Below are 14,450 nucleotides of genomic sequence, written 5' to 3' on the forward strand. Positions count from 1 at the left end.
AATCGGTTGAATTCGTAGAAAGAAGCAGATTCAAAAGAAAAGAAGGGGAAGAGGGGAAGGGGATAATCCCGTAGATCTCGAATCAAACCAAAAGAAAACCTGAATCAGAGATCTCGAATTAAACCAAAAGAAAACACGAATAGGGTTCAACCGAACCCTAACCCTAACTCGCATGAAGAAGGGGAAGAGAAAGATTCGGTATAAATAGAAAAGAACCGATCAAAAGAAGATCCAAACCCTAATTCCCCACACCAGTTCAGAAAAGAGAAGAATAACTCAAATCCAAAGGGGAAGAAGAAAAAGAAGAGAATGGATAGAGACCTCGCTGTGCACTGGGCGAACCCTTCGCTGGCGCGGGAGAAGAGGGCCCAGCCGGGGGAGGAGATGTTTCTACCGGGCTCGGCCAAGGGGGCACCGCGGCCAAGGCCGCTCGACAGCGGTGTGCTCACCCGTTGGGGAGCACGCGCACCGGCGAGGGGGCCGGCGACGGCGCCATGGCTGCCGCTCGCTCGTTGCATCCACCGTTTCGCCGCTCGTCTCACTCGGTCGCTGCTGGTTGCGCTGAGGTAGAGAGAGGAGAGAGTGGCAAAGAAGAGAGAGAAGCAGAGAGTGCGAATGGCCTAGGGTTTCCGGTCGGAGGCCATGGCCACGATTTTGTTTGCGCGAAATCGACACGCAGCCGTCGATCTCCATCGGACGACTGAGATTGAATGGGCCAGTGATGCGGCCTAGGCGGGCGCGTGCGGCCGAGCGGCCTTACCGACCCAGGCCCAGGTTGCGGCCTAGGTGCGGCCGGGCGTCGCGGAAGGCAGATGGGCCGGGCTGTTTTGACGGCCGGGCCAAAAGAATAGTGAGCATTTGAGTCATTTTTTGTTTTTTATTTTCTAGTAAAGGTTTTATTTCCTGGAAATTGATTAATGGCTTAAATAAAATAGAAAAAGTATTTTTTCCCTATGGGTAAAATTGAAGAAATTGAGTATATGTTTTCCACTGCTAAAGAAATGGTTTATTCTCTAGTTAATTTGTACCAACGTGATATTTAATTAAAGAAAAAGAAAGTTTTTCCGCTGCTAAAGAAATTGTTTATTCTCCTGTTATTTTGAACCAATGTGGTATTTAATTGGAGAAAAATTGTTTTGACATGATTATGATGTTGTTATTTTCTGACCAACGTTGTTAATAACAATATCATAATTTTAATGATTTATGCATTAATTTTACTTCTGCCCAACGGTGATGTAGAATTAGTGTATGAGAATAGTTGTAAAAGTTAATGATTTATGCATTAATTCTATTTCTGCCCAACGGTGATGTAGAATTAGTGTATATGAACAGTTGTATGTTTTGATTTTGACCAACGTTGGAATCAAGGCATGCAAATGGTGTTATTTTTATGTTAAGAAAAGGTTTGTCCTGGTTTTCATCTTGTCTAAGGTGAACTGGGTAGTCATCTCACCGTGTTCCACTGAGTCTATGGCACCGGTGAGGGAGACAAACAAGGTTGATGCCGTTTGGGCAACTAAAGAGAGGGATTTTGAATCCCGAAAGATGTTATATGCCCTTGAGCATAGGAAGTGTGTCACTGCCAACAAGAAATGTTTGGCTGTGATAAAGAATACGATTGAGCCTGTAATTGTGGACTCAATCCCAGAGTGTGACACGGTCATCGAGTACCTCGATAGAATAAAGAGTCAGTTCACTGGCTCTTCAAAGACATATGCTACCCAGCTGATAAAGTAGCTAGTGACAGAGTGTTACTCTGATAATGATGGCATAAGAGAGCTCACGACATGTCGTCGAAATTATGGCACTATTGTTTAGTCCATATTTTGAGGGAGAGAATAAAAAGACTAGTTAAGAATAATATTCTTCCTCCATTAGAGCTCTCAGAATGCATAAAAGGAAAGTATGTAAAGAAAGATGACAAACGAAGCGCTCCATTAGAGCTCTCAGAATGCATAAAAGGAAAGTATGTAAAGAAAGATGACAAACGAAGCGTAGAAATTTTATAGATTATTCACACAGACATCTGTGGTCATTTTTCTGTAAAGAGTGTGGATGGTTATGATTCGTTCATAACATTCACAAATGATTACTCTCATTATGGCTACATTTATCCAATCAAAGAAAGAACAGAAGCATTGGATAAATTTAAGATATTAAAGATTAAGATAGTCAGGTCTGGCTGTGGAGGAGTACTACGGTCGGCATAGCCTAAAAGAATGGCATAGTAGCCCAGTATTCTACACCAGACGAACCTCAGCAGAATAGAGTAGCTAAAAGAATCAATCGTACCTTGATGGATATGGTGGGCAGTATGATAAGTTACTCCACCTTACAGTTGAGCCTGTGGATGGAGGTGTTAAAAACCGCCATTTATATTCTCAATAGAGTATCAAGAAAGTCGGTGCCAAAAACACCATATGAGTTGTGGACAGAAAGAGTACCCTCACTAAACCACTTGCGTGTGTGTGGGGGAGCCCTACCGAGGCTAAAGTATTTAACCCAAATATTGGGAAGTTAGATCCCAAAATAGTAAGTTACCATTTGTTTGGCTACCCAGAAAAGTCAAAAGTTTTTCATTTTCTACTGTCTAGAGAGATATACAAAGTTTGTGGAAACAAGACACGTTGTCTTCCTAGAGGATGAATGATGAGGGGGAGCATGGTAGCTCGAGAAATTGACCATAAAGTGAAGCGGGTGTATGCGCCCACTCTAATGATTCATGAGCCATTTTTCTCACTACCTGCTGTTGCTGCACCAACAGTGCTAGATACTATGGTGCCAGCACCTGTTGTTATCTCACCTATGGCAACAATGAATGACGATGAGGAATCTATTCTTTAGGATCCTATAGAACCTATTGCCACACATGAGGGGGAGCAACAACAGCCTCAAATAGAAGATGTGCCAAATGTGAAGGCCCCTAGAAGGTCTCAAAGAGTTAGAAAATCAGCTATTCCTGCTGATTATGAAGTGTACAACACTAGGGAATTTCAAATGAAGGATGATCCCACCTTATTTGAAGAAGCCATGAGAAGTGATCATTCATCAAAGTGGCTTGAGGCTATGGAAGATGAAATGAAATCAATGAATGCCAATAAAGTTTGGGACTTGGAAATAATTCCTAAAGGAGCCAAAACAGTAGGCTGTAAATGGGTCTACAGAACAAAAACTTGACTCTCAAAGGAATATAGAGAGATATAAAGCGCGACTTGTGACAAAAGGCTTTATGCAAAGAGAAGGGATTGATTACAATGAGACCTTTTCTCCAGTCTCATATAAAGTTTCCTTCAAAATCATAATGGCATTAATGGCATATTACGATTTAGAATTACATCAGATGGATGTAAAGATGGCATTTCTCAACGGAAACTTGGAGGAAAATGTTTACATGGCACAACCGAAAGGTTTTGTCATGGAAGGAAAAGAATGAATGGGATGCCGCCTAAAGAAGTTCATTTATAGATTAAAACAAGCTTCAAGACAGTGGTACTTGAAGTTTGATCAGACAATAAAGGATTTTGGGGTTTTAAGAGAATGTAGAGGACAATTGTGTCTATGCAAAGTTTAAGAATGGGAAGTTTATCTTTCTTGTCCTGTATGTGGATGATATCTTACTTGCTAGTAGTGATGTCAGTCTACTACAGGAGACAAAGAAGTTTTGTCCTCAAAACTTGATATGAAAGATCTTGGTGAAGTCTCGTTCGTTCTAGGGATCGAGATTCACCGAGATAGAAGAAAAGGGGTATTAGGACTGTCACAAAAGGCATACATAGAAAGAATCTTAAAGAAATTCAGTATGCACAAATGTAGTCCCTCACCTGCTCTTATAGTCAAGGGTGATAGATATGGGGATTTTCAATGCCCCAGGAACCAATATGAGCTCAATCAAATGAAAGTGGTTCCATATGCTTCAGCTGTCGGAAGCTTACAATATGCTCAAGTATGTACGCGCCCTGACTTGGCATTTGTTACCGGGTTACTTGGCAGATTCCAGAGCAATTCTGGAACAGAACATTGAAATTAGTAAAGAAAGTCTTACATTATTTGTAAGGAACGAAAGGCCTTATGATGATGTATAGAAGATCTGATTCACTCCACATAGTGGGAAATTCAGATTTTGATTATGCGATAGATGATAGAAACTCCACGATGGGATAGTATTCACTCTCGAAAAGGGGAGCTATTTCATGGAAAAGCTCAAATGCAAACCGTCACTACATCGTCCACAATGTATGATAGTTTGTAGCGTGATATGAGGCAACGGGGTAGGTGAACTAACTAAAGAAGTTCATACCCGGTTTGAAGGTGGTTGACGACATCTATAGACCATTTAAGTTATACTGTGATTATAATCTGGCAGTACAGTATGCTCACAACATAAGTCAAGTGGTGCTACCAAACACATTGACATAGAGTATTATGTTGCGATAGATAAAGTCCAAGATCAAGTCATAAGTCTTGAGCATATAAGTATAGAAAAGATGCTCGTGGATCCGCTTACAAAAGGCTTACCACCCAATGTGTTCAGAGAACATGGTGTTCAGAGAATATGTAGCTAGCATGGGTTTAAGGGAAAGCCTAAAATTCCTAGACAAAAGAAGGCCCAAAGATAAGTATCTATTTCAGAACAGAGTAGTGTGTTGTAGCTGTTAAATCTATCAACAATGGACCGTGACGATGAGACATGCTCTATGCGCTAATCTGTAATGGAATGAACAAAACTAAATGATATGAAATTGAAAGATGGAATGAGATCAAGGAGGAGAATGTTAGTTGATCTCCACCAATAGACCCAACGACCTATTGGGCCCTTGCCTCTGCGCCTTGATCGGAGGCGCCCAACCCTAATAGGTTGGTGGGCCCCTATCGCACAGCACATATAAAGATAGGTGGGGATCACGGCTTGAGTCACGAGGTTGGTTTGAGCCGCCATGATCCCACCGATAGAAACCCTAATCTAATCTACAGTGTGCTGCCAGCGACGGGATGCCCCACCACACCGCTGTCGCCTCTACAGGGTCTCCACCGGTCCACTAGATCGCCACCTCGCCTCCTCACCACCGTGCCAAGCACCGATGTCCGCGAGGCAGCATCTAGGGTGAACTTGGTGTCTATGTTGCTGCGGCCCAACTATGCTAAGGCGAGGAGCCTTACCCGAATCTACGGTTACACAAAAAGGTACACCACGATCCTAACGAGCACAAAGAGCAGCAGACCCACACAAAAATTGAAAGATTCATGAAACACTCGGGGGTAAGTTGATGGAAGTAGACATTAAACTTGGCCAAAATCTCATACAGAATTGGCTCAAGAGGAAATCAAATCCTCACCAAGAAGTTTCTAAATACAACCACCTCACTATCATGAGGCGCTGAAACATCTTTGCCACCCAAAGACCTCGCATCGATAATGTGTATCTAGCCGCGCTTTGCATAAACCTTGAGCTCTGTCTAAGTTATGAGCGAGTTCCCCAACTGGTAAGAGATACCAACAGCAATAGAAGTCTGTTCAGCAGCAGACTCTTCGGTTTGTTTGGTTTAGACCCTAGATGGGTTGCCTAGCAATTTCATTCGTCTATAAGTTGCCTATGATTGAAAGCTTTTTGCCTACTTAGGCACTTGCAAATCAACAATGTCTGGTTGGTGTCTGGCAACTATAAACATAAAACCATCATTATAGAAGCTTCCTAGAGCCTAGACAATTGATTTCTTAATAATGGGCCTAGCAAAGATGCCTGGGATAGGCTGATTCTAGGGTTGCAAGCAAACATGGACCAGGTAGCTCACATGGTTGCTCCAGGCACAGTCCAATTTCACCAGGGCTTGATCTGAGCAGCTCCTCTATATCATCACCATAACCAACTATCCTCGGAATACTCTTCATGCGAACCATCAGCGGTTGCCTTCGCAAAAACAAGCGGCGCCAAACATAAGCCATGGCAATCTACAACGGTAAACCATTGAAAATATACCATCACCTACCTTCGACAAAGGAAGCAGCAAAATCCCCTACAAAGATGTCTAAACAGAGCTTTGAGAGAATCTTCACAACAATAGCAGATAGACTAGCAGTTCGTTAGAAGCTAGGACGCAAAGTGGCTCATGGCTCAAGCAGGAGGTGGTATTTATAAGGCAAGATCAGAAACCAAGGCATCACACTTGGGTCCCTAATCCTAGACACATATCAAGCCAACCAAGATACATGCATGCAATAGTTCTTGGTGTCTCATATAAAGATAAAAATGGAAACAAATCGCAAAACACCAAACACAAACCTAGCCATTCAACTCGGACAGACAAAGGCGAGGGCAACACATTTTCTTGGAGGTCTTCGAGATCTCCCTCTAGTCATATGGGGGCATTGGTTCATCCCATCAGAGCTATCACAAAGCATCGAGGGGCTAGTGTTCAGGGCAATACCTTCGAATTGCCACCCCCTCTTCTGTGACCTCATGTCATGGTTGGGATTGCAACAACTTGACCCAACCTTTGAGTCCCTTCCTCTCATCGAAGGTCCATAGCTAGTCCAAAGAGACAAAGATGCCTAACTAGGAGGTGTCTCATGAAGGTGGACCCACCACTATGTAAAAAAAGATTTTTAGCAATGGTTCAGATTTTTTGTAGGGGCAGCTAGTGATGGAGCTGCCCCTACAGTGGAGTGCTCGGGTGCTCAGACACTAGCCGGCCCTACAAATGGAACAGTAGGGGCGGCTAGTGATACGAGCTGCCCCTACAAATGGGGTCTGATTTGTAGGGGCGGCTCAATCACCAGCTACCCCTGGACTTGCTATTTGTAGGGGCAGTTGGTGATTCAGCTGCCCCTACAAATGTCCATGCATATATAGCTCCGATTTGTAGGGACGGCTCAATCACCAGCCGCCCCTATAAATGACCCATATATAAAATAGCTACAGCACCTTCTTCCTCCTCGAGTCACTCACTCCAACCCATAAAAGAAAGGTGGGGAGGCCTTGGGCACCTCCTAAAAATTGCTCTACTAAGGGGGAAGGTTTTGATGTCAAATCCTTTGGTGGAGAGGTTGTAGAAGGTAAGAAAATGCTATTCCACACTTTTTTTTGAAGTTTTAATGGTTGGTTAGTGAGTAATTAGAGTTTTGTTTTTCTCTCTCTTCTATGGTGCTTGAGCTACTTAAGAAGGGTACAAAAAAGGTGGTACAAGAATCTCAGCCCCCAGAGGACACTCCATTAGGCAACGATACAAAGCAGAGAAGAATTCTTGCCTTGGTAATGTGGTACCTACCAGTGACCGACCGCTTGAGACGTATCTTCCTAAACCCTAAAGAAGCCGCACTCATGACATGGTGAGATGATGAGCGCAAGGTGGATGATGATAAGATTGTACACCCGGCTAATTGTAGTCAGTGGCAAAGGTTTGATGAGAAGCACAAAGAATTCAGCGATGACCCAAGGAATGTACGGTTTGGCTTGAGCACCGATGGAATGAATCCCTTCAATGAGAGGATGAGCGACCATAGCACATGGCTAGTGATCTTGAGCATGTACAACATCCCAACATGGTTGTGTCAGAAGAGAAAGTACCTTCTCCTCACTATTCTTATTTCTGGCCCTAAACAACCAGGCATTGATATAGACATGTTCCTCGAGCCTTTGATGCAAGAAATGGAGAGGCTATGTAGGCATGGGGAGCAAATGTACGATGCATTTCGAAAGGAGGACTTTATATGTAGAGCAATAATATTTGTTACTACCAATGATTACTCCGCGTTGTTTGCTTTGTCTAGACAGATCAAAGGAAAGACGTGATGCTTGGTTTGCTTGGATGGTACTACATGGGTGTACCTAGATGCATCCAAGAAGATAGTTTACTTAAGGAACCGACGCTTCTTAAAGACAAGTCACAAGTACCGCAGCAAATTGTTCTTTAGATTTTATGACAACGCCCTAGAGATTGAACCCCCTCCAGAGAGACGTCATAACGGAGAACACATGTACAGAATGGTGAAAACATATGCGTCGTCTATGGAAACAAGAATCTAGATGGGATGAATAGAGATAGAAGCACACCTCCTGTCGAAGGAGTACCTTTCAAGAAACAATCGATCTTCTTTCAGTATGTGCCTTATTGGCCAAACTTGGAGGTCCCCCATGCCATTGATGCTATGCACGTGCAAAAGAATGTCTTTGAGAGTCTCATTGCTACCTTGATGGACACAAGCAAGTCAAAGGATGGTCTGAAAGCATGGAAAGACATGGTGCAGCTAAACGTGATGCCACAGCTTCACCCGGTACCTGATGCTAATGGAAAATACAATCTGCCTGCGGCGTACTTCAACCTAACACCAGATGAGAAGAGAGCTATATGCACTTTACTGAGGGGGATCAAAGTCCCAACTGGGTTTTTAGCAAATGTGAAGAAGCTAGTATCAATGAAGGACTTGTCAATAACACACTACAAGGCTCACGATTGCCATGTGATGCTGATAGTATTTCTACCTATTGCAATTAGGGCTATAAAGCTAGAGTTCTTGAAAATGGCCATCACCCGCATGTGCTACTTCTTTTTGAAGATCTCACAGAAGACGATTGGCAAGTAATAGCTGAGTGACCTACATGAATTTGTGGTGGAGATACAAAACCAATTGGAGATGTGTTTACCTCCTGCTTTTTTTATATAATGCCACATCTCATAATTCACATGGTTCATTAGATACAGGCGCTGGGCCCTTGCTACTTGCATGAAATGTGGTCCTACGAGCGGTTCATGTCGGTTCTAAGTCAATACGTGCATAATCGAGCATACCTAGAGGGCTCCATGATAGAGGGTTACAGTACTAAAGAAGTCATCGAGTGCTGTCAAGAGTACCTAAAAGTACAGAAAGGAATTGGTAAACCCGATTCACGTCACAAGGGTAGGCTGGCTAGGAAAGGCACCAGTGGTAGAAAAGTGTTCATCGACCATGATTACAAAGAGGTGAGTCGGGCGCATTACAGTGTCTTGCAGAGTACACAACTGATGCAACCGTATGTTGATGAAAACTTGGCTATCATTATGGCGGAGAGAAATAGCCGTTCGAATGATTGGGTCATGAAACAACACAAGCAATGACTAACTACATGGTTGAAGGACCAAAACATACCGCCTGGAGAAACCATAGACTCTATTACCATCAGTAGGTTAGCGGAGGGGCCATCGAGACAAGTGACATCTTGGAATGCTTATGACATCAATGGGTATACGTACTATACCCACGCAAAGGATAGTAAATATGTGAACCAAAATAGCGGCGTTCGAATAGAGGCTCTTGATGGATTGGGGCGAAAGATCCAATATTTTGGCATTATTGAAGAGATATGGGAACTTGACTATGGAAGGGATATAATGGTGGCCCTGTTTCGATGCCGCTAGATCAAACAACATTAACTGAACAAGATCGGATTGAGATTCCTGGACCTTGAGAATCTAGGTTACCAAGATGACCCTTGGGTGCTCGCTTCACGTGTCGCACAAGTTTTCTATATGTTTGACCCACAAAGTAACCTCCCCCCGAAGAAGAAGACAAAGCACGTGGTTGCCTCCAGAAAACAGCACATTATTGGAGTTGATGGCATGGACGATGTTGAAACTTACAATAACTACGATGAGATGCCGCTATTCACAGACTTTCCTAAGAAGATCAGTGTTGTGGAAAAGAATCTCCCCAAAGACATAATGCCATGGGAACAAAAAGGTGTCAAGGGAAAAGCCGTTACAGTGGGCTAGCTAGTTGTTGAATGTGGAGTGTTTGTGTAAGTGTATGTTTGTAAGACTTCATTTATGCATGCGTGTGAGACTATATATTTATGTACGCGTGTAAGACTACATATTTTTGTATGTGTGTGAGACTACATTTTATGCATGTGTATGAGACTATCATTTGCAACATCCAGATGACTCTATTTGAACATCCACTCTATTACTACTAAAACTTTATGAAATCACTTAACACTTTATGAAATAAAGAAATGACCAAAATAAAAGTAGGAGATCTTGATGAGTTATACAACTTTTATATTCATCACCTTTACAGTTGAAATCATTTAGTGTTTAAAAATCAGGTTTGAAGCTGTCATTTTTTGAAATTTAAAATTTGAATTGTTTAAAATTAGTGACAAAGATAGATGGCTAGACTAAAATGATAGAGCATGATTTTACAAAATTTTTTAAAAAAAACCCATCACATTTAGAGTTAATATGAATTATACAACTCATACTAAAAGTTGTACATGTTGATGAGTTATACAACTTTTATGTTTACAATATTTTTATTTTATTTCATTTAATGTCATAAAATTGTAGTCGAAGTTTTAAAATTCAAATTTTTATTTTTTATTTTTTTTGTTTTCTATATTGTTTTGACTACAATTGTTTATATATATTTCTTCTTATATAGAATAATACAAAATATTATATTTGTGCATAAACATAATTTTTTATATTACTTTGTGTTTTTATGATATAAAAAATATAGAATTTATAATTTAAAAAAATAGAAAATATTTGTAGGGGCGGTTGGATCAGGAACCGCCCCTACAAATGCATTTGTAGGGGCGGTTGGATTAGAAACCGCCCCTACAAATGCATTTGTAGGGGTTGCTGAATCAGGAACCGCCCCTAGAAATAGTCCTGAGTATAAATAGGAGGGCACACGGGACTCAACCCATTGGGCGATGTCTTCTTCCTCCGATGCCGTCAGGCTGCCCCACGCACCTGCTCCTCCCCGCCCTAGGGTTTTCGCCGCCGGCCACGTCGCCGGTCCCCCCCACGCCCTCCCACACCAGCCCCCGACGCTCGACATCCCGCACTCGGCCCCTGGCGCCCGCCCCCGCGCGTCGACGACACAGGCTCCCAGCGCCCCGCGCCCAGCCCTCGGCGCCTGCCCCCGCACGTCGATGACGTAGGCTCCCGGTGCCCCACGCCCAGCCCCCTGCCCCTGCTCACTGACAATACAGGCTCCGGTGCCCGGCCTCCCACGCTGCCCCTGGGCCCCGCGCACCGCACGGGCGAGCTCGACCCCGCCTGCCACAAGCCGCGCAGGTGATCTCCGCCCCTGCCTCCGCCTAGTGATTCTTGCTAGCTTTGCCTTGTGAGTCTGCTCAATAGCTTGTGTGTTAATCTAGTAGAACTGCTTGGTCATCAAGCTGTTAGCTCTGGTTTGATGCTACTTCACTCAAGGCTATGGTGAAAATGATTCGTGAAAACCATGAAGCTATTTGATCTTGCATGATCTGTTCTTAGTAATTTTGCCTGCTAGATGTCATTCTAAAGTAGTAGATGCAATAAAAGAATACAGGGATGCTCTTCTACAGTTTTGCTTGCCTGAGATGTTTCAAATTTGGATTTGTGAGCTCCAGAATTCTTTTGGATGAGTAAATTCAAATGGCAGCGCTTGCCATATAAAAGTTGCTTGTGTTACCTGTCGATGTCAACCAGGTTTTTACGCCTTTTACCAAATGAACAGTTGTCTGATTAATCTAGCTACTTCTAGATTGAAAGCAGTTGCTTGATTAATCTAGATAATTTAGCAACATTTGTGGGGAGTAAGATGCCATCTAGTCTGGGGCTTATGAAACTCAAGCTTTGTGGAACAGAGAGCATGTGCTACTTAATTTAAGTATGTAGCTAGAGTAGTGAATGCATATTAGCTGGAAAATTTATGGTTCAAGTATCGTGTCTATTTCACTTCTTTCCAAATCAGATATAATTCCTGTTGATAACTAAGTAGTTGTAGTGTTTTTCATAAGATTTCCAAATTGTTAAAGAACAATATTTTTGGTTAGCTAGAACTCCAGATATGAATTTCTAAACTTCCTGTCAGGATGTGCTCCTTTTATGCAGTATACTTGCCACGTTTCTGTAGGCTGGCTTGTTCTTGAGGTTGCCATACATCTGTTGAGCATTTCCTCCATTTTGTGTCAGTTGTTAACTCTTTATGCTGTACATCATGATTTAACCTGCACTTTTTCTGTTCTAGTAAAAGGGTTAAGGTTCCAAGGGGTTATTGCTGTGCTAGAAATTTTTGCTGCTGTGTAGGCTAGATATGTTCATAGGTAGCTTAACCTTGTGGGCTTAGCCTTATTTCTTATCATCTTGTGTTCTTCTTGTTAATGCTGTACACTCGGATTTAACTTATGAGACACAATTTTGTAGTTAAGATGTACCTTGCCATGGTAGCAAATCTGCTCTGTTCTTTTTATTTTTTATTATTTTCTTTACTTTCCATGGTTGAGTGTCCAAGTTGTAGCCACATTCCTTTATAAAAAAATAACCAGTTTATGTACATGATTTTAATCATATTGATGGTCAAATTTTTAGTAGTTTGATGAAATGGATCTTAGGATGTCAAAGAAACAGGCAAGTGATCAATGTTTTGAGGCAATTTAGTTTATCCAGCAAGAAGTATAGCATATGTAAATATTTTGTTAATATAAACTTAGGTTAAAACATATAAGTTCCATTTTACGTGTTAACTGCTCTCTAACCCTATTATTTTCGTTACTTACTCCACTTTATTTTTCCTAAATACCTATGTTTTTCTAGGATGACATTGTTTTTATCTTGTAATTCTTAATGAACTGGTGCTTATAGTTGATTATTTTGGATACAACTATTTGTATATACTACTACTATACTGAACTACTACTACTACGCTACTCTACTGAACTACTACTACTCTACTTGCTACTGCTTGCTACTCCTACTCATACTAGCTGCCTGCTACTCTACTCTCTTCCCTAGCTGCTGGCTGCTACTCTTAACTACTGGCTACTACACTTTTCTACCCCTCCTCTACTCTCCTCCTCTACTATTACTCTATCTACTATTACTCCTCTACTCTAATCCATTATTTACCACATCTAAGTTACCAGATTTTGATCTGCAGGGGTCTTTCAACCATGTGGCAGCAGTCAACTATTTTTTGGCTATTTTTCCTATCCTCTATATTTGGGAAGCAGCAGCTGTTTTTTTACACCTTTTCCTCTCTATGTTTGCTAAGCAGCTGTTGCTTTTTTTGCCAAATCTCCCCTCTCCTCTTCTCTCCTTTGTTTTGCCGATGATGAAATTGTCTAAGTCCATACATTATATGAAATATGAGCTGATGATCAAGAACTTGTGAGGAACTTGGCATCATTAGCAGCCGCCCCTACATTACCTTCTCATCTCTTCTCTGTTATGATGCCTTGATGCTCCAAGTTCAAGATCAGATGATGATTGATATATTTCTGAGGCCTCTACTACTGCTACTTCTCATTTTTTATATATTGTTGTTTTATAGGACTACTTTGGTTTATAGACCTTTTTAATTTCTTATACCTTCTCACGTACCTAAAGCACACTTTCTTGCATCTATTAGAACAAAGCTCGAAATAATGTCGTGGACACCAGATAGTGCAGCCCGATGCCCCGAGCATGATGAGCAGCCAACCGATGAGGAGCAAGCACTAGAGGACCAGCTTACTCAGGAGCAGTTCGATAATGAGGTTGAAAATGATCTAGAAGTGATGCTTACTCAGGAGCTGTGTGACGAAGAGGAAGGGGGAGCAGAAGGAATAGCAGGAGAGGCTGCTAAAGGTGAAGAAGAAGAGGATGATGATGATGAGGACTCAGAAGAGGGATATGTAAGTCCCGAGGATCCTTTCCCATGTGAAGCCAGAAGGAGGCCAACGGAGGAAGATTTGGATAAGGATTTTGACCCGAACGAGGAGGTAGGGAAAAAGCCTTAACTTGTAAATTTTGCTAAAGCTTTGGCTGTGTTACCTCTGCTAACACTTTGACCTATCGTATATATAGGTCCCTCCTAAAACTTAGAAAAGACGACGTCGACGTCCGCGACATCTCGCTGGACAAGATGGAGTAGAGGAAAGGAGAGCAGAGGCAACAACCACAGAGACGGATCACGATGTCTCTGCTCCACAACCTCAAGACACAACCATGACTACCAAGCCTAAGAGGAAACGAGGGGATAGAAAAGGAAATCTATATCCAAATAAGGCATGCTATGTGATAAAAAGGACGATTGGAGGTCAGGCCAGCAGGGGAGATCCTTGAGCCGAAGGAATTAAAAGGACGATTCCATAATGCGATCAGGGCCCTAGTAAGAGATAAATTGAACCCAACAATCCCTAACTGAAAAGAGGTACTAGAGAACAAAAAGAATGAACTATGGGATAGGCAGTTGAAGCTCAATTTTAGATTTTCAGAGGGTAAGCACGAGCTGGTAAAAAAAATGCTTTCAGGATAATGGGAGAGTCATTTCGACGTTGGAGGTTGGAGCTCAACATGAAGTATATCCAAAAGGGGTTAACTCCCTTCAACGAGTTTAGCAAAATAATTCCTAGTCAATGAGAGGAGCTCGTGGCTCAGAAGACTTCACCGGAGGCATTGGAGCTCAGTGCCCATAACACCGAGCTGGCGAAGAGGAACAAA

Source organism: Miscanthus floridulus, chromosome 6, assembly GCF_019320115.1.
Source record: "Miscanthus floridulus cultivar M001 chromosome 6, ASM1932011v1, whole genome shotgun sequence".
NCBI classification, from domain to species: domain Eukaryota; kingdom Viridiplantae; phylum Streptophyta; class Magnoliopsida; order Poales; family Poaceae; genus Miscanthus; species Miscanthus floridulus.